Raw genomic sequence first — 20,561 nt, 5'->3', positions numbered from 1 at the left:
TTGGAAATGGAACACACACCTGTGCTCTGCCTGGTGCTGTGAGGAATGGGCTCAGCTGGGAGCTCAGTGTCCTTCCAAACACAAGTTTTAGACAGTGGGAAAGAAGGTTGTGAGTTTGGTCCTCATATGGGCCATTCACTTAAAAGCTGGACTCAATGATCCTTCTGAGTCCCTCCAACTCAGACCATTCTGTGATTCTGGGATTATCCAGCTGGGCCTTTTATGCACAGTGTAGGCCTTTTCTCTGCTGAGCTTCTTCTGTTCTGTCTTTTGACTGTGCTGCTTGTATTATGTTAACTTTCCATACATTTTGTAGATTTTCCTGTTGAAAATTTTCCACTGTGTTTATTTTTATTTTAATTTCTTCTTGATTTAGTCCTGTGTGATCTTTTCCCCTCCTTGCTCTTTGAGACCTTCAAGCAGAAGGAGGGAGGTGTTTGTTAGCTGTCCTGAGGAAGGCTGGAGCCTGTGTTAAAAGTCATCCCCATTTATGTGGACACAGGTAACCCTGAAATATTGACCAGCACTTGCCCTTTCCTCTCCCCAGAGGTACTGACTGCTTTGCCCCCATTAATTACACCACCTGCAATCTCACCTTGGACTTCTAAAACCTTACGTGGTGTTTTTACTCCAAGATTGTCTCAGATACAAATTGCAGGTAATTATCTACATCCATCATCCTTCCCTGTGTTTCATTAAACATGGAATGGTTCTGCACTGCTGTCTTGACTTCTCGGTTCCATTTCCCTCTCTGCCCATCAGTGTCATTAAGGAATTTTTGCTTCCAAGGTCTTCAAAGGGCAGCTAGGATGAAGTCTCAGAAATTGGAACACCACATATTAGAACAACACCACTGCAACCCCCCCAAAATAATAAAACATCCAGCATCTGTCTTGGGTAGAATAACCTTTTGCTTCAGGCTCTCTCACTCCTGGGAGCTGTATTTTACCCTGAGGAAATATTTTACTGCTTTTGTTCCCTGAGTCTGCCACCAGAGTGATATATGTAGATGTATTTAATATGCTCTCCATGCAGAATCCGAGGTGACCTATCCATCCTGCTCAGATTCAGGAGCCTGCCTCTGGTTTCACTGACCAGGAAGGTGCTCTCCTCCAGTCAGGGAGCTAATTCCAGTCTGAAGTTGGTGAAAGTAATGAATTAAACCATGAGATGCTTCTGTGACTACAGGAGTGGAGCTTTTCCAAGTGCTTTCCTTGCAGTGTAAATCACTTGGATTCAGATCCTGAGCTTAACTGAATCACTCATTCCACTGAAGCTTTGAAACAATCCAAGGAATCTGCTCACTTCCTCAGGCAAGTGAGAAAGATAGCATGTGATGCTCTGATTTAGGAGCAGATCTAACACTTCTAAATGTCCAATTAGAATCACAAAATTCTTTGCATTTGAATGCATTTTGAACAACACAATTTAGATAAGAAATAAATCTATTTTGCAAATAAAGTTTCAAAATGTTGCTACTCTAGCAGCTGAATGAGTCCTACAGATGTGACAGGAATGCTTTGAAATGTAGCAAAACACTTTTTAGCCTGTTGAAGAGCTAGAAATGGCTCACATTAGAATAGAAATGGGTAGTAAATTTATATAATAAATGATGAGCAGTCTGAAGTGCGTGGATCAGACATTCAAATTAGTTTCTCTCGTAACTCCAATGAAATTTAAGTTACACAAAGATGAAAAGGGAAGATGTGAAGCAGGACTTGACCAAGGTGCAAGGTCCTGTACCTGGGTCAGGGAAGGGGAACATCCAAGGCCAGGCTGGATGGGGCTGGGAGCAGCCTGGGCCAGTGGAAGGTGTCCCTGCCCATGGCAGGGGTGGCACTGGATGGGCTTTAAGGTCCCTTCCCACGCAGACCCCTCTGGGATGTTGTGAATACCTCAGAGGTGAGATTCAGTGGGATGCTGTGAATACCTCATTTGGCAGAATTCGTATGAAAAATCAGGCATTCATGCAAATGAGAAAAATTATCCACTGTTTTCTAGTCCAGATTCACTTGCATGCCTCCAGCATGTGAATAGTAAGGAATCGGAACTACTTGGACTGCTGCTTTGATTAAATGTAGCATTTTTAAAATCTCTTTTTATTTCTATAATATTTTCAACTTTGCAGGTGCTCTGAACCAGCAGTGATAGTGACAATATGGTGATTTTATCAGCTGAAGAAATGCTCCAATTCTCCTGCATTTCTCTATCAGGATGTGAATTCCTTCAACCATAAACCAGAATCCTAATTATTTATATATTGATTATATATATATAAAAATTATTTCTGACCCACACTCTAGGAGATTTATTGGTGTAAAATCCACTTGTTGATTTTTATTATGCTCTAGGTGGTGAGAACGGTTTTGATTGATATCCCACGATGATATTAATAATATTGTTTGTATATTTTAATGATTGTAATTCAGCTAAATGAGAATATAGATCTGCAATGCCAACATATTAATTTTGTAGTAGTACAAACATATATTTTTTGTTAATGCAACTTCTATGTTCCCTTTTAATTTCATCAGCTGATCCTTGTGCTCGTGTGCAGGAGCAGGCAGAAGAAGCTCCAGAGTCATCCATCACAATTTATAAAAACTTTTCAGCAGTGTGTGGGTTGTCTCATGCTTGCAGAGAGGATATAATTCACTGGCTGTTTGCTGCTGCTGAGGAAACAGAGCCTTTCTCTGAGAGCAGCAGGAACTGGGCTTCATTTATGTGGTTTTTTACCTCCTGATGGTCACAGAGTCCACGGAATGGTTTGGGTTGCAAGGGACCTTCAGCACCATCTTGTTCCAATCCCAGTTTCCTCTAGACCAGGCTGCTCCAAGTCCATCCAGCCTGGCCCTGATCCTCATATCCCTTCACTCTGAGAGCACAGCACAGCCTTATCTCACAAGGGAAGTTTAAATTATTTTCCCTCACCATTAAACAGATGCCCTGGAAACATTTCTGAACAAAACAGGTGAGAATAGAAAAGGTTTAATTACAGTCAGGCCATTTCCATTACAACAATTGTGTCCCATGAGGTTCTTTGTCATCTTCCCTTTAAATAACTAGTCCAGTTGAACAATTCCATTGATGTCAAACAGAAGGAAGTGGTTTTTTCATGCTCATGTTTATGTTTATACATTACAGGTGTGTATAACATTCATGTAACACTGTACACACAAAGTTGGATGGCCCAGATCTAAAACCAAATTTCAGTGTCTGCCACTGCTACCAGGTTGAAACCATTGAAGCAGAACCACAAGGAAAATAAAAAGCAAACTTGAACATGGAAGTATTTTACTGCTGTAAGTGTTGTTGATGGACATTCAGGTGTATCCTGTACAGCTCTGGAAAAATCAATACCCAAGTTCCTTCAGTGCTGCTTGAGAAATTGTACAGTGACTGACACAGTGACTGGTTCACAAACAGCTTTGGAGGGCTGTGAGTCCATGTGTGCTGCTGATTTAGGGCTGGGGGCTCATTTTTTAGAAGGCAGTGGACAGAAAGCAATCAGTGAATTAGATTGTGAAAAAGTAAAAGGTTTGCAGCTCGTTGGCTGCAAAACCCTCCTTGGTCCTGATTTACCAACCTTCCTAAACTCTTGTGAGGTCTCTGTATCAGCTGTTCCTATGGAGCAGACACTTGAGTCAGCAACAAGAGCAGACACTTTTGTGATAGGATGCTGTTAATCAGAAAACAATTTTGGCTTTTGGAAAAACCAAGTCCCCTGTGGTGTCAGTTGGGCAGCAGCTGCAGTGGGGTGTGCACTGTAAGGTGAAACATTTGGGAGGTGCTGCTGGATCTCTCAATCCTCAGATATGGCTCCAAGGAATTCACTTTTAAGAGAGTGATGGTTTAGGATTTTATACATACTGCAATATAATAAATTATAGCTTACTTTGAAAAAGCTGATCAAATAATTGGTCATTACCGAGAATTTGTCTTCTTGGTACTAGTTAAGTAAATGCACATGAAAGATCCCACTGTTTCCATACTAAAGAAGCTGGAGCTGAATACTTGTTGAAAAATAAATCAAATTGGTGGTTTAAGAACCACTGATCTGTAAAAATGAAATTTAAATTATATTCTACTGCATTTTTCACATTCAAGGCATGAAAAACAGATCTAGTACATTTCCAGCATCTGGCAGTTATTTGTGGCATTATAGGAACTTTCATCCCTGGAACACTAGGCCATATCCTTCACTGGAAAAAATCAGTTTTAACCCAGTAATGACTTTGTTAAATACAGTGTACAGTGCTCTTGCACAGGAATCCTCCTTTTATCCAAAGGTCTCAGAACTTGATAGCTCTGCCCATTAAAAAAGTAAACAAAACTTTAACCTTCCTTCAGAGATTAATCAGAAAGGTCAGTGCACAGTTCTCTCCAATTTCCCAGGCTCAGCTGGGAGCTGATTAAAGCTGCCAGCTACAACTTGTCAGTTTTGTCAGAGACAACTTTATAAACCCTTTGTTATTCACTTTGCTGTGTGTTATAAATATATTTATCTTCCTCTGTCAGGCATGGACTGGACAGGTGCTAAAGGAGCAGTTAAGCTCTAACATTAATCTCTCTAACAATGTCATTGCTTAGTAACTCAAACCAAAACCATGGGCAGAATATTCAGGAACTTTCTCTAGTTCTTCTTACAGGTGACTGGAGTGGTTAGGGGGAAAATGTTGGTTATTCCATGAGGTTTCCAGCAAGTCTATGCCTGTAAAATCAGAATATTTGACTGGTTGTTATTTTGTGTCTCTGGAGAAATTTTCCTGAGCTTTCCTGGGTGTATTTGGGACCCAAATATTATCTGAAATCAGCTTTCTCCCTTTCTGTAGTTGCTGAGGCTTGGCAGGCATCTCCTACTGAACACAGAGATCTCATTCTGTAGCTACAGGTTTAGGCATAATACTGTTAATCCTGGCTTTTTCCAAATCAAGTAGGATTTGTGAGTAAAACCAGGCTGTATAAAGTTAATTTAACTGAAGTAGAGCTGTTCAGCCGTTGAATGTCTTCAGCGAGGTTCTGCAAAGCTGGTTGTTTTTCCTTTGAGTTTGGTCTGAAAGATTTTTCCTTACAGAGGTACAGATAAAGCAATAACAGGCTGTATTGCATGACCTGCAGAATGCAAGAGCAGTTCCAGAAGGGGCTGTGCTGTGCAGGTTTCTCTGGGAGCACACAGAGCCCAGTGTCACCCTGACACCTGCTCTGAGCTGGGCTCACAGCAGTCAGAGTGACTTCCTTAATCCCAGAATATCAAACTCTGTCAGAGCTTGTGCACTGCCTTGGAGGAGGGAGAGTTCCTGGTCACAGCAGAAGGGCTGCCCATCTCCAGTTGCCAGCACTGGAATGGGAACTGACTCAGTTTCACACGCCTGCTCTTGATTTAGGCCAGGGGCCTTAATCCCTGCCTCTCTAAATGAGTTTAGGAGCTACAGTATGACATAAACTATTATAGACAGGTGTGTGGTAAAGCATTCACTGTTACTTCTCCTCTAAAAGGTCTGAATTCATTTTAAATCTTTGACATCTTGGGAACTTTCTCATGGACTTGCCATTCTATAATACTGGTGAGTTTCAAAATGTGCCATCCATGTGAGTCTGGAATGGACAAAAGAGCAAAAGAGTGTGGCCTGGGTGGGCAGGTGTGGAGGAGTGGCAGAGGGTCACTTTTAGAATCTTCCATTAATTTCCTGTTCCTGCTTTCCAGTCTCATGCATTGTGACTGTGTGTCACTTGTTTCTTTCATTTCTCAAGGGTCATGAACAAACAGCACCGTTTTAGGATTTTCACAGCGTTTCTGAAAAATTCTCTGACTTGTGGACTTGTCTGGAATATTATTTCAAACTGCAATAAATTGAAATCTGTGTTGATATGCAGCACTCCCTTAGAGGCTTTATTGTGTTCTGCTCTCAGAGCTGGAAGATGTGTCTTTCGGTTACACTTAGAATTACAAGCAACGTAAATTTAGTGGTTTAACAAATTCCCTCCTGGACTTTTCATCACCCAAACGGATGTTTGTACGTTTGAACATGCTGTTCTCTGTAAGACAGTCTGTTCAGGAATCAGGAATGAAGAAAGACAAACAGAGGATTTCTTCCAGGTCATGTCTGAGTGAAAGTGTTAATGTGAACATGCTTGTAGTAGACTTTAGTTTCTAGTTATAATCAATACTTGACATATTTTTCCCATGATTAAATTAAAGCTGGGAAAGTGAGATTTCCCTGAGGAGAAAACAAGTGGCAAAAGAGTTCATTGGTGATCTGCACCTAATCGAAATAAGTGCTATAATTACCTCTACTCTCATTCATTTCTTTGTCCCTGCTCCCTCCCCCTGGCCTGGTGCCCAACAACTTTCTGGCTTATCACCCACAGCAGAGAAGGAAAGAGATCACACAGGTGGACTTGCTTTTTCAGAGCTCTGCAGGATTCCTTAGGAATGAGGTAAAGAAAAATTGTATTAGAGCTGTGTTTCTTCTGCTTAATATTTTCCAACAAAATGAAGAGGCACTGAGCATCCTTAAGGTTCCATGTCAGCATCCATCAGGAGAGAGCATTTTCCTCATCAGGAGTGAGGACAGCCTGGCTTCCCACCAGCACGGCCATGGGGCACTTCAGGCTCCTGGAAGGATATTTTTTTTCCCTAGAAGTTGGATTGGCAGTTGGTGTTCTTTGCCTGTGTTCCCCTGTATTTTTGCTAAGGCTGGGTTTTACCCTCCTGGGCTTGAGCAAGGCGTGGGATGTGGATGTTCACCACACCCCTGGGCTCAGGGGTCAGCTCCTCGCAGATCCTCTTCCTGCACATCCATCCCTGCCTGGGCACTGGGATTGGTGGTGTCAGGGACTGACTCACTTGGTTCTTTGAGGGCAGTTCCAGGAAAATGAAAACAGGAATCAAAATAGCTTGAAGAAAGACATCAAGTAGAAAAATGTGACTGGAACCATTTAAAGAGTATTTTCTGGAAAATTATACTCAAGCCTTATCTTCCCCACACCAGCAGTTTGATTAGATTCTGAATGAGCCTTTTCAGAGCCCTCCTGGCAGGTCAGCCAGAACTCACCTGCCTCTGGGAGCCAGCTGTAGCCTTATTTCTTTGTTTCTAGGAATAGAACTCAGCAATTGCTCCACCATTAATGATTTCTGCATCCTGAGTCTCTTTCCCTGTGACTTTTTGAAGGATTAACCATTGGAAGCAAATTATTCTTTTATGCCTCACATTTTTTTTAAGATTTCTTTTAGACCATGAAAATAATTAAGCTGTTTTGAATCTGGAAAATTGATATATTAAATAAGATGTCTAGGTTTTTATTTTGAAATCAAACTTTCTTTGTGCACTGCTACTGAACTAGGAAAATCCTTTAACAATTCCTGGCAAATACAGATTTTTACTCAGCTTTTCCTGTGAAAAGTGGAAGAATGTTGCAATTTGTGCTACATTTCTGAGGTACCTGCTAACAGACTGTAAGATTATGTTCCCATGCAAACTGAAAATTATAGTGGCTTTAAATTAAAATTAAGAACTCAATCTTTATGACATTAAGTCAGAGGCAGTCTAATGCTATCCTGCCTACAGTTATTTACAACCCAGATGTTTACAGAAAATGAACCAAGCTCTTTATTTTTATTTTTTTTTTATGGAACTACTGTCTCCTCATTAAGTCTCTCCTCGGTGCTGGCCCACGTGGCTCTTTGAGGCAAACGTTGTTTATGACACATCTCCGAGCTGATTCAGAGCTGAGCAGAGAGAAACTGGGAATAATCCCACTGCAAAAACAAGCAATAGTTCAGGTGTTCAGCTGCCAAGGTGGAAAATTGCTCTGACAGTTATGATGTTGTTCCATCTTTTCCTAAGACTTAAACATCATTTCCTTCCAAGGCATCACTGCTGCCGTGGTTCCCAGCACTCAGCAGCCTGCCCTGTGCTGGTCATACTGGTCATACTGGTCATACTGGTTGTGCTGGGCACTGAGTACAAGGGCCCACTGCAGACTGGGCCAAAAAACCTCTCTAAAAATTCCCACAGGTTATTTACCAAGCAGTTCTTCCCTGTTGTTTATGCTTGTACACCTTACACTGAAGCAAACTGCAAATAATGAAATACAGGGAGTAGGTTTATCAAGCTGAGTTTCACTTTTATATACTGAATTATGAGCATCCAGCTATCTCTTCATAAAATTCTCTTTAACCTCTAATTAATATGAATGCAGAGCCCAGAGGTTGCATTTCTATTTTCTAGATGTAAAGTTTTGATGATAAAAGACAACTTGATGGGATTAAGAAGAATTTGGTGAATGCTTGACTCTAGAATCCTTTGTATTTTTTTCCCTTATTTATTATGTTTTGGGGGTTTCAGCTGGGAAAGCTTTGAGATGTCAGAGTTCTTGCCTGTTCCTTGCTTGCTCAAATGGCACTCCATGATTAATCTGGGGGACTAATGAGCTTCTCAGTATCAGTGGGTTTTAATAGAGAAAGAATTAGATGACCTTATGCACTGTAAAAACAGCAAGAAATTTAATACAGCAACTACAAAGATCAACTGCAATTAACTAAAATAATGTCAGTCTTTGCTGTGAGGTAGAGGCTCATCCTTTGGATGTGACAGAGGAGAACAGAGATCTGGTTGCAGTCAGGTGTTCCAGGCCTGATTCAATGAGGTATTTTGTGCAGAGAGGGGAAAATGTCCTAACCTTTGTACAAAGCAGTGTTCCTACAAGGCAGAGTGGGGATGGGAGAGGTCATGAGTGAACAGAAGAATAAATTTGGCAGAAAGAAATAGAAATCTCTCTCATGTGAAAACTTGTTTATTCATGAACTTCATAAAGGCCATAATTTTTTTGAGCTCGCTCATGGTGCCAAAAATGGCAGCACGAGGAGCAGCGTGGCTGAGAACAAGCATCAGATGTGAGGCTGTGTGATGTCACAGGATCATTCTGTCACTCAATGCCAATGATTTCCAGGGCTGATTGCAAGCAATCATTAATCACTTTGCATTGAGAGCAACCAGCTCCTTCACATCTGGGGCAAGAACAAGTGGCACCTATTTAGCCAATGTTCAGCTCTCAGCAATTTCACACGTTGGCTTTCAAAATAAACTAAACTGGGAGAGATGAAGCAAGATTATAATTTTTTTTCCCAGGAATTCAGATAATTGAAAACTTTAGTTTACTTCTAAATTCAGTGTTCCCCACTCACACTGGCAAGAGTGTGCCAGAATGTCCATTGTGGAATTGATGGAGCTGCTGTAAGAACATTGACAATTTCTGAGTATTATGATACTTCTCTGTATGGTTATTAGAGAGAAGAGTGAGATAATATGACAGCTGTTCCTTTTCTACTCACCTGTGCTGGAAAAGGTGAATACCTTGGCAAATCAGGTGTGTACCCAGATTATGGGATTAGAATAATCTCCCAAACCCAGGGGCCAGTTACTATACATGGCTGATATAAAGCAAGAGCATTAGGATATATATTTCCCAATTTATATATATTTATCTCCAAAGCCAAAATGTCTTGGGAAATGGGACCTAATAGAATCTGCCCTATGGTGTTAACACAATGCATTTATTCCACCCTTCCTTTTTAGTTCAGAACCAGATTTATTAAACCAGGTATGATGTTCCTGGTGAATCCTGCAGTGTTTCATAATAATGAAAAATTCCCCTTTGCCTTTCTCCTGTGCCTGACAATCATGAGAAGTTACTTAGACAAGTTACATCAAATTGGAATATTTCTAAATGTAAATGTTTCTCAGTAGCTGGGGTCTCAGGCAGTCAAAGTGAGAGGTAGCAAAGTGCTGCATTTCTATGAGTTAATGAAATACTTTGCCTTTCTGTAATCGTTGTTCCCTAAGGATTGCAGTTGTTCCTTTGAAATCCTGCTTAATCTCCACAGTTATTTATTTTGTCAGTACCTTCAGTCGTGATGGTTTGCTGTCAATCATCCATTGTCAAAAGAGAAGTGAATTTCATCAAATATTCTGTAGGTGCTGTCCCAGAGCTGAGGAAGGATTTACCTGCAGCCCTTGGCATTGTAAATGAGACAAAGCTCATTAATGACGTGGCTCATCTGCTCTAAGTGCCTCTGACAGGCAGGAGAAAGCAGAGCTAAAGACAACTCATAACCCCAATGTCTTCTCAGAGTGGCCTAAACAATATTCATTGATCTAAACATAAATTGCAGGCTTCATTTTTTTTGTGGTACATAATTAGATAATTCTGCAAAGAACTTTTTATCACATGCATTTTCATTAATTAATATTAAACGTCATTAGCAGTCAACTCGGCTTGATCAAAGGCGGATAAGTTGCAGCAACATTCTGAGAAATAACATACCATTTACTAATTATATTATTGATTTTCTGGTCTGAAGAATCCTCATTACAAGTGATCCAAAGTGGACCTTGCTGAGCCTGCTGGGGGTGCTTTGAACATGAGGAGTCGCTGCCAGTTCTGAGCCTCCCGCTCGCATAAATCACTCCTGGGCCTGCTTGTGCTTCTGTTTTCAAAGGTGATGCTTTAATGGACTCTGAAAGCTGCAAAAGTGTGTTCTGTGTGGCTCCACATGAAAGAGGGAAGAGATTTGGGGTTTTTTACTCCTGATTTTAATCATTCGGAAAAGATTTTAGATCTGTAGGCGGATACTTTTGAACAGTGGAAATAATGTGGCATAGTTGATTTTAATTAGTAGGCCAGCCTAAGACAGAATTTCCCATAGCTCCCTGTGACTTTTTTTTTTTTGTTTTTTTAAATGAGTTTTTAGCATTTTTTCAAAGTTAATGATACATTCAGACTTTTCAAATTTTTATTTCATGTGAAGGCAAAAACAGAAAAAAAATCCCAAAACAAGCCATGAGGTGAATATTTGATTAGAACAAATGTGGATCTGAGCAACAGGAGCAACCTCAGATGTGTCTTATGTAAGTTTAGTGCTTTCATAGGGAAATGAAAAGGAATTGAGATCAATGACATAATTATGAAATGTTACTCTTACCCTTAATTGCTTATACTTAAGAACATGAAAAACCTAGATTTTAAAGTATGTGTCTGTGTATGTGATTAGCCTATTCAGTTGCATGAAATTTCAATTTACTCTCAATTCATGATAATAAGGTGAGATATTACTAGTAAATATTTTGTTTAGATTGTGAAGTTTGAGCATCTTTTAGAGCTAAACCACTATCCAGACTCCAGCTGGCCTTTTTGTGCCTATTTTCATTGAGGTGTTGAAGGATTTTGACTAAATCCTTTAGAGGAGTAACTTACAGACAGATAAAAGTCTTGGTCAGAGTCAGTATTCTGGAAAAAAAAAAGTGTCTGAAAAATGAGAAGTTAACTGTAATTTTAAAAAATCAACTTCCGATTTTCAGATTTTTAAGGTCTTAGAATAATATCCTAAAAACTTCTGACTGCTCTGGTTCCCACCTACTCATTCCTACTCCCACCTTCTGTTTGATTTCCTAGTTAGCAAATCAAAGAATTGAAACAGGCTGAGAAATGAATGTCTGGGCTGGTGGGTGGGCTCCAAGCTTAAACAAATAAACAGACGAGCAAAACACATCCTATCCCTGCATCTGTTTGTGCCTGAGTCTGCTTTGGCAGAGGATGAGGGGTTCCATTCCTCAGCAGATGAGGAGCACACACTGCAGTGTCTTTTCCACTTGGTAGAAAACCCAAAGGATATTTCAAGGTGTATTAACAGCACATTCCTCAAAAATCAGTGTAAGGAGCTATTCTTTGAATAGGCCAGGTTATAAACTAGTAATCAATGATTTATTCAGGTATTTTGGTGTTGTGTTTTTCTATTTACCCCTTGTGGCAGTTTTTTCTTGGACAGTGATTTCTCTGGCTCATGCACAGCTGTTAAACATCTGCAGCTTCGTGTGGCCCAGCTATAGCAGCAGTGAATCATGCAAAGAGTTGGGTTAGGAGGAGATGAGCTGGAGTTTAGCTTCTCCATATCTGAAGAAAGGAATTGCATGAAAGGAAGCAATGCCATGGAAGAAGGAAGGAGGAGGAAGAGGTGGTAAGACACAAGAGTGGTGTGCAGGCTACTGAGATTCCAACAAGTGGCCAGAAGAGAGTTTACAATCACCTGCCCTGCTTCCACTCAAACATTTTCATGCACAGAGAAAACATGTTTGTTCTGAGGCAAAGGATGGATCACTAAATTATACAATCTTGACCCTTTACCCTGCAGCTCATGGCACTCCTGGAGTCCCAGCAGGTGCTGGAATTCATAGCTAAGAGCATGGAAACTGCGCAGGTTCCCTTGGAGACCAAGTGAGTTGGGTTGAAGTTTAAATAAACAGAGATACAATTGCCTGTAGTGACATCTGTGAAGGGGATGTGGCAAGTGGCTGTTGATCTGGGAAGGAGTTCCCATAAAATCCTAAGTGGAATTCTCCAGAGGGGTTTTGGACAGCAGTGTGTGAAATAACAACACCTAGAAGACGATGGTCAGAAAAAATGGCTGAAGAGGGAAACAGGACTCATGGCATGTACCTAAAGAAGTGGAGCAGGTGGAAGGAGGGGGATAATCTGTGGGGAGCTTAGAAACCCTTCATTACTGCTGTGCTCTGCAAGGGAGATCAACATCAGCTCACTCTTACAAATATAAGTTTTCCACAAGTGTGGTGCTGACAAAACCAGAAGTCTCAAGGCTTGTGCTTTATTCCTGACTGTGCTGAGGCTGGAATCTGATGGGAGAGGAAAATGGGGAGCTCCCTTGTTTCCTGCCAGCCAGCACCTGGTGTGCCCACTTTGTGGAGAGGAGGACTTGGGCTTGGTTGGTTAGCAGGGTAAATGAGGTTCTGTGTTTGCTCAGAGAACCTCAACACACAGTGAGCTCTGTTAAACTTTACACAAAGTTCAAAGCAATATAAATAATTTTAAGCTCTGGTTTTTGGGCCTCTGCAGAGAGATTGATAAAGGGCTGGTAATGAAGTGTTGTCCTTGGTCATCTGAGAGCAGTGGAGCTGAGAACAAGCTCTGGAGAGGGCTCAGTAAGAGGACTCAGCAGATGGTACGTGTGAAAAGAACACAGAGAGAAAACTGTGCTTGTCTTACCTGGTAGGAAAAAACCTTAATTAGTACATCTGAAAATGAAGGAGATTAAGTCCTAAAATTTCCCCATAAACTCTCTCTTTTATAATTTTCATTAATCTTTTTTCTCAAAACAGTTAAATAAGTCTTTAGTGTCAAATTTGGGAAGAGAGGGAAGAGGAAGCCAAGGCAGTTGCATGCACCAGTTGTTCAGGTCTGGTTTTGTCCATAGTGGTTTTCCCAGCTCCTGTTTTCCTGCCAGCAAACAGACTCTGGCTCTAACCTGAGTAGCTCCAGTGCCATCTGCATCAGACTGAGCTGGCACATCCAAATTCTCCCCAGATTCAAACTGGCACAGTGAACTCAATGGACTTCAGCCATTTACACCAGTAGAGACTTTGGCTCATGCATCTTCTTTGCCTTTCTTCCACCTAAGATACTCCCTTGCAATCCTGCAGTTCTCTGTGGGTTTGCTCTTTCTGATGTGTTTATGAGTGTTCCTCCCTTGACTTTTTGACAGACATTTAGCACAGTGCCCTGTTACTGTAAGCCAGGTGCTTTTATCCCTAATGAAGAGTTTCCTGGAAAAAGAATAAAAATAAATAAACAATAGATAAAGTAGGTCATGGAGACAGCAGAGTCGAGAGCTTTGCATAGTGATGTAAAATTAAATAAGGCTGGGGTCATGTTCTCGTTTATCTCTGCAGTCACTGCTCTAACAGAGTCTGTGATGGTTCCCAGAAAGGTGAGGAGATTTTGGAGGACTGTTTAGATCTGCTGGGAGTTTTGGGCACACAGAGGAGAAAACAGACACAGAGCTGTAGGACCTGGCTGTTATCAGAGAGCATTTGCAGCTGCTGTTCTTGCCCATCCCAACCCACTGAGACCCCTCACTGTGGAGGTGCAGCTGCTGCACTGGGAGTGATCAGGGGCCTCTGTGTCACTGAGGGCCTCCCTCAGTGCTGGGTGCTTGAGAGATCCAAGTTTAAGTCTGGATTGCAGAGATATTTTTCTTCTTGCAGTGACTTTCCCCAGCCCAGATGCAGCCCTTGATGCCCAGCACTCCTCTTGCCTGGTTCACAGGGGAATCCAGCAGGGATTGCAAAAATCTTCCTCACACACCTTCTCCATGGCATCAGCTCTGTGTCCTAGCGAAGGGCACATCTGTTCAGCCTGTTTTCCATGTTGGATGCCTGAATCTGGCAGTTTATAGCCAGGCACCTGAGTAACCAGCCTGATTCTCACAGATTTGTGCATGCCCTGAAAACCAGGTAAATTTTGTGCACCTCCAACTTGAGGCTTTGATTGAACCAAATATCAATCCTCCAGTATTGACAGTGTTCCAGATGTGTCTGTAAGAAACACAGGAAAGCACAAAGGATTATTGCAGCTTCTGAGGAAACCTCTTGTATTTCAAGTAAAATTGGCAGTTTTTATGTGGCCACTCTAATTCTTAAGCCATTAGAAATCAAAAAATCGATTGAACGTTTATCTTATACCTACCAGACATGCACAGAAAAAGTTATGTTCTGTCTGGGATATCAATGTCTTTAATAGCTATGAAATTAAAAACTCTTAGATTAAGGTTTCAAGAGGCTGAGAGGGGAATGGAATGCAGGAGGAAGAAACCTGTGTGCTGCTGTAATAGGGAATGCCAGGGAAGATAAAGCTCTGGGAAAAGCCCCAGGAGAAGAGCTGAGGATAATGTGCTGTTGGACCAGTGAGGTCAATAAAGGTGGAGATGCAGAGGTAGCAAACATTATTTCCTTTCTGCCTGGTGAAGATACTGAAGATAAAAAGCTTTTCTCTGTCTGCAGCATTTTTTAAAAATACATGTTTTGCTTCAGTGTTCATTTTAGTCCAGTGTTTGGTTTTGTTTTAGTTGGATTGGTACCTCAAAAGTCCAAGGAATTCACCAACTTGAAAGCCAGACTGGAAAAACTGAATCTGGATTTGCAGTGTAGCTCCAAGGCTTGCAAATCAGCCTTCTTCCATAAATACTGCACTGTTTCTGGAAAAGAAGAGATGGATATTTAAAATACGAGCTGTAGCATTGGGATGTGATGGCACTGCTGTAGATCAACAGCCATCAATCTGTGTTACTTAATTTGTCCCTGGCTCAGCTGTTCACTGTACTTGGGTCTTTTTTGCTGTTTGTTTCATTTTATTTTCCTCTGAGATAAATGAAGACAAAAAGAAAGGGTCAATTGTTCTTGACAAATAGAAGTAATTTTAAAAAATATATAACCGTAAAGGATATTTTACATTTTCAAATGGCTTTTTTTATTTTCTGACTTTCACAGCACTTTCACAGATCACAGTTAATTTATTTCATGGTGTGTCTATTGAACATCCTTTTATTTTATTGCTTGTTACTCTGATTTTCAGGTCAACTTTATGTGCACTCTTTAAATGCTGCAAAAGAGTCTGTTGGAATAAATAGCTGAGGTGTTTAAACTAAATATTTAGAAACATTATTCCTCATCTGGGCATGGCTGTAACACTCAGGTTGCTTTATTTCTCCTGGTGTTCTGGGGATTGGAGGCCTTTGTTGCTCTAAGTGTCTCAGGAGGCATATGCTGTAATTGTTTGCCATCTTGCACATGGGCTGGGTGGGTGGCTGGGTGTGAGCTCAATTCAAGCTCATTTGGCTTCTCAATGATGAGCTTTTTGATGAGTGTCAGACACTTTCTCTCCTGATGGAATGTCTGTGGAGGCTTCTCTGAAAAGGCATGGCACAGGGAATATAAATACACTGTTCAATCAGGAGCCAGTGTGACTCCCCACACAGATTCCAGCAGCTTTAACATTCCACTAAGTGAGAGTTGTGGGAGCAGTGGAGAGGACACCGAGCCTGGCCCTTCCTGCCATCCCTGCTGCAGCTCTCAGGTGCAGGGAGCAGCCAAAGGCACAAAGTGCCTCCTCCTGACTTGCCTTGTTTCCCACGTTTTAGTGGAGAGGGTTCAGAGAAAGCTGCCCCAGGAGGGTCTCCAGCCTGCAGGACAATGTCTGGTGAAATCCTTCAGGGCCCAGGGTTTTGCCTTTGTAGCCTCCCAGCACCGAGCTGCTTTGGGCAGAAGGTGCCAGTGGAAGGTCAGCCCCTGTCCCTGGCAGGGCTTGGAAGGACAGCTCAGGCTTAGGCACTACCAGGAGCACAAACACTTCAGTGGGCTTGAGTTTGGATCGATAACTTCAAGGGCCAAATGTTCAAAGGGCTGGCTTCCAGTTTTACACTGGTAGTCGTGTATACAAGTACAAAATTATGGGCAGAAAATCACAGAAAGTCTTTTTCCAAGCTGACCTTTCTGAAAAGGAGCCAGCAATTATGTGGATTTGGGCACTGGTTCAGCAGTGTTTTTAGGTGTTGGTAATGCAATATTTTCATTATATTTCTGCTGGACTATTGATTAACTGTTCAATTATTAAAGAAAAAGAAGTTTAGCGTTGTAGTGAATAATAGCTTTTTGGATGGGTAATTGTGCTTTGCACAAGTGTTCATAGAATTTGTGCAAGAACTGACAAAATCCAGTCTTCACCTCCTTGTATGCTGATAAGAATCTCATGGAGCGGATGGGCAGTGCCAAACATGTTTGCACGTTGTTGCTTCAGTGTATTAACACTTCTCAGTTTGTAAGAAGCTTATTTTCAAAGCACCTGGCAGGTTGGCCACTCCTCTTCCCCTGGGGAAGATACTGAGACTTTGAGAGCTTGCATGTCCTTAACTCCACCTGAAGTTCCAGAGCCCAGTGCTGTGTGTGGGCTCAGATGGAAAACACTGGATGCAGAACTTGGGGGGAATTTGAGCCACCTCAGCCCAGCCCACTCTGCTAAGCTGGTGTCAGGCCAGTGGGATTTAAGCAGAGGCCCAGACACATCCAGCAATCTTTGTCTTGATAAACATATTTCATTAGCCATAACTGAAGTAATTGCCTAGATTCCTTGCCTCTGACACATCTCTGTGGTATTTTGACCCAGTTTTCCTCTGAGTGCACTGGAGGAACAATCTTGAGCTTCCAAAAATAACATTTGATAGATTAAGCAGCACTTACTTCATTATTTATTCTCACTTAGCTGTGGCCAAGCTCCTGATGACTCCAGAAGTCAGCTCTGAAAAGCGTTAGCACTGAAGCAGACTCCATAAGTTATCCCTGGAACTGTAACAATGTTCTTTCTAACAAGCACAACTCACACTGATGTATTTCAGAGCTTAGAAACTTAAAGCAACTTAAAGAGTTTTGGATGTTCAGATCTCATTGGAATCAGCCCTCCAACCCAGTTTTGGAAAAGTGAGCAACTGTGGTTCAGAGAGTACAAGGGAGAGCCATGAGGGCACTGCAGCAATTATGACCCTGGTGTGTTTATTCAGGCTTTAAAACAGAGCCTCTAAAATAAGATCTTGGAAATGGAATTGGTTCCTTTGTTGGCACTGAACAGCACCCACTTCACAGGATGATGCAGCAGAGGTGATGACTGTGGGACTGACTGAGCACACAGGACTCGGGGTGCAGGATTTCCCCATAAACTGTGAAAATCTCAGACTTCTGTGTTTATTCTTTCATTTCCCAAGTCATGTTAATTACATGTTAATTCTTGTCTCCTGTCTCCTGCATTAATCGTGCAAGGTGCCAGCAGAGGGAACACAGCAGCCCAGGGCACAGTCTGCTGTTTCTGCTACTTCTTCCATCACCTGAATTTCTCTGTGCTCAGATGATAAGAATCACATTGTCAGTGCTTTTGTATTCAATACCTGATCCTTCCTGGAAGTGTTTATCTGTTTAAAACAGCTTTAAATTTTCATTAAAAAACAAACAAAACCACAGCCTGTCACGGGCAATATTTCTGTTGGTCATGACAACAACTTTTGGAGGTGACTGGTGAGGTTGAATGGATTTGTTCTTGACTGCCCAGATTCAAACAAGCTGTTCTGAGCAGGTATCCTGAGCTCTGCAAATTATCCAGTCCTTTCATGGTATCTCAAGTTATTAATCATAAATGGAGGCATCCAAAAAACCCTGATCAGTTTTGAAACTCATGGCCTCATTTAGCTTTCATAACAGCTTGTTTCGAACAAAATCTGATGTGGAGCCAAATGAAGTGTGTGTTTAAATGATCCCTTGCCTAAACTATCATGAAAATTTCAGATGGGATGAGAAGAAGGAATGCCACCAAGGGCAGCTTGTTGGAAGCTTGCTACTACTTAGAGACTAAAATAGTGTAATCAGCAAACACTCCGTCACTTTAATGCTTCTCCAGTGAAATCCAACTTTTTGTTTCCTGGCTCAACCACTCTCTTGCATTTTCCTCAATTGCTCCCACACAAATACTAGGACCAATTTTTATTTTGGCACACCTCATTTTCCTGTTTGGTAGAAACCAGAGTTAAGAACAGAATTATTTATCTTGGTGCATGTAATACATTTTTGAAGAATCAATATGGCTTTGTAAAGCCTTCTTAACCTTGTAAAAGCTCTTCAAAGGAAACATGAGCATCAAGAAGGTGCAGTTAGATTTCCAGAAGGCTTTTGCAAGGTCTCACATCAAACTTCCTGAAAAAAAACCTGGACTTTCTTGTTAGGATATTAAAGAAGGAAAAGTCTACATGGGAACAAAATTAGGTAGGAAATGACAAGAAATAAATTTCTGGAGGCTGGGAGGGTACAAGAGGGATGTGTTACATCCCCCGTGTTCTTCCACTCTTTCCAAGTTCCCTGCTCTTGCCTGAAAGCAGGATAGTGGGATTGGTCTGAAATAGCACAATTATGTTCTGTTATCTAATTATTTTGAATGTTTTGTCCCATTTCTGCCTTGATTTGTTTCCACACCCCCAAACACATTTCCTCTGACCCAGTTTTCTGGTTTTCCTGATTGCTCACAGGTCCAAGTGACTTCCCAAGAGCTTTCTCCCACTCTCCCGTTGATGTGCCCTGTGTCTCCATGTGCTGGGGATCTGTAAAAACAGGATCCACTGGGAATTTTTAGCACTTTAAGGTAAGACTTTTTAACATGGCTCTTTGCTAAATGAGTCACTTGGAAATTTGTGGGGAGAATTCAGGCTAGGTTAACTGACTGCATAAACATTTCGACTTTATGATCTTCAAAAGTACAGAAGGATTTAAGAAAGGTGTTTGCTAGTGAAAAACACCTCTGCTTACAGCTAGACACAAAATTAGGGGTTTTTTTGCTTGGTTTAGAGCTCACTTCATCTTAAATTGAGGGAAAACATTCAATTTAGAACTCTGTCATGGACTGGAAATTCTTTTTGAATTTCATGTCAAAGTCATGTTATGAAATATTTTATGACAGAGATGTCAAAATGAAATGTTTCACCACTTCAGGCCCTGAACAGGAAAGTCTCCAATGGTCATTTTTAGTTAGATTTTCTAGCCTGTCAGCCAAGGAAGCAGAGGAGAAATTGAACCTGTAGTTTTGGGTTTCTTTTTTTTCCCTCGACCACTTAAAGTACACACTGGTCTTTTTTTTTCACAAGAATGTTACCAAAACCAAGTCCTTAATGTCTAGGAAAAGCTTTATAGGATATTTATTTCACCCAGTGAGGATTCTTTGAGATCTTATTTTCTTTGCAGGTAGGTCCTACCCTCAGGGGTACTGCTGCAGGAGAGTATCAGACCTGCTTTTTCCACACTCTGATGTTCAGAAGTTTAAAGGATCATCTGCATCTCGAGGTCTCTTTGGAAACCCCAGCACAGTTTCCTCAAAGAAGGTTTTTTGTAAAGAGACTCCGCAGACAAATAAAGTAATGATTTGCCACCTACTAGATTTTCTGTAGCTAAGATTTGGAGCTTTCCTTTCTTTTATGATGGAACCACTGACTTGTATCAGTATCATAAGTGAAATAGTGAAATTTTTTCAGAAAGGAGAAAGATGGGAGAAAATGGCCTAAAGAGTAGCAGATACCTCATCAGTTATGATGAACAGAGTGAGACACTTGTGAAAACAACCTGGTTGTCCTTTGGATTGAAAGACTCTTGCCAAATTTTACCTAAATTGACTTCTTTCACTTCTGAAAAGAAAAATCAGGCCTGGAGAGACAAAACGTTCAGAGTCCATGTGAGGATTGCACAGACAACCTTTGTGTCATTTATTTTGGTGTTCAGCCTCTCAGGCTGCCTGTCCTGGGAGAGTGGCAGACTCTGGAAATGTTGGAATAATTTGGCCGTAGCTTTAGTGGAGTTACATTGACCCCCTCAAGGCTGGTGCTGCCTCCTTGGAGAACCTGAACCCAAATACTGAATTTGAGACAGGAATTTCCTCTGTGCTGTGGTGAGCAGTAAAAGCTGAAAGCCCAGCATTGGATGTCATTACAGGATTCTTTTTTGATATTGGTTTTTAATATGTGTGCTCCTATTTTTAGAGTTTTATTCTGACTCCTTTAATAGCAACCATTCCATTTTTGGTGCGAGGGCTTTTCTATTAACAGTGATCAAAGTGAAATATTTCATTTGAGTTACAAAAAGAGACACTTGAGATGAATGAGGTTCTGCTGGATTTGGGGAGTGGATGGTTCT

The 20,561-nt window shown here is 41.3% G+C and overlaps 1 protein-coding gene across 21 annotated transcripts in view; it reads left to right on the top strand.

Moving 5' to 3' along the window:
- Positions 1 to 20,561, top strand: part of MEGF11 (multiple EGF like domains 11) — a 272,675-nt gene that overhangs the window by 55,068 nt on the left and 197,046 nt on the right. For 17 of the 21 annotated variants that reach the window (XM_053954353.1, XM_053954348.1, XM_053954349.1 and 14 more), the window contains 2 exons: positions 18,911 to 19,023; positions 19,620 to 19,789. The gene's annotated coding sequence lies outside the window, so the exon portion shown is untranslated. Of the gene's footprint in view, positions 1 to 7,954; positions 8,019 to 10,420; positions 10,502 to 10,882; positions 10,911 to 18,910; positions 19,024 to 19,619; positions 19,790 to 20,561 lie in introns of those variants that run through there. The other 4 variants (XM_053954355.1, XM_053954354.1, XM_053954356.1 and 1 more) reach the window with 4 other exon arrangements.

The sequence above is a fragment of the Vidua chalybeata genome, chromosome 13 (assembly GCF_026979565.1).
Source record: "Vidua chalybeata isolate OUT-0048 chromosome 13, bVidCha1 merged haplotype, whole genome shotgun sequence".
Classification (NCBI taxonomy): domain Eukaryota; kingdom Metazoa; phylum Chordata; class Aves; order Passeriformes; family Viduidae; genus Vidua; species Vidua chalybeata.
The sequence above is the reverse complement of the archived record's forward strand: the minus strand, read 5'-3'. Positions and strand labels throughout refer to the sequence as shown.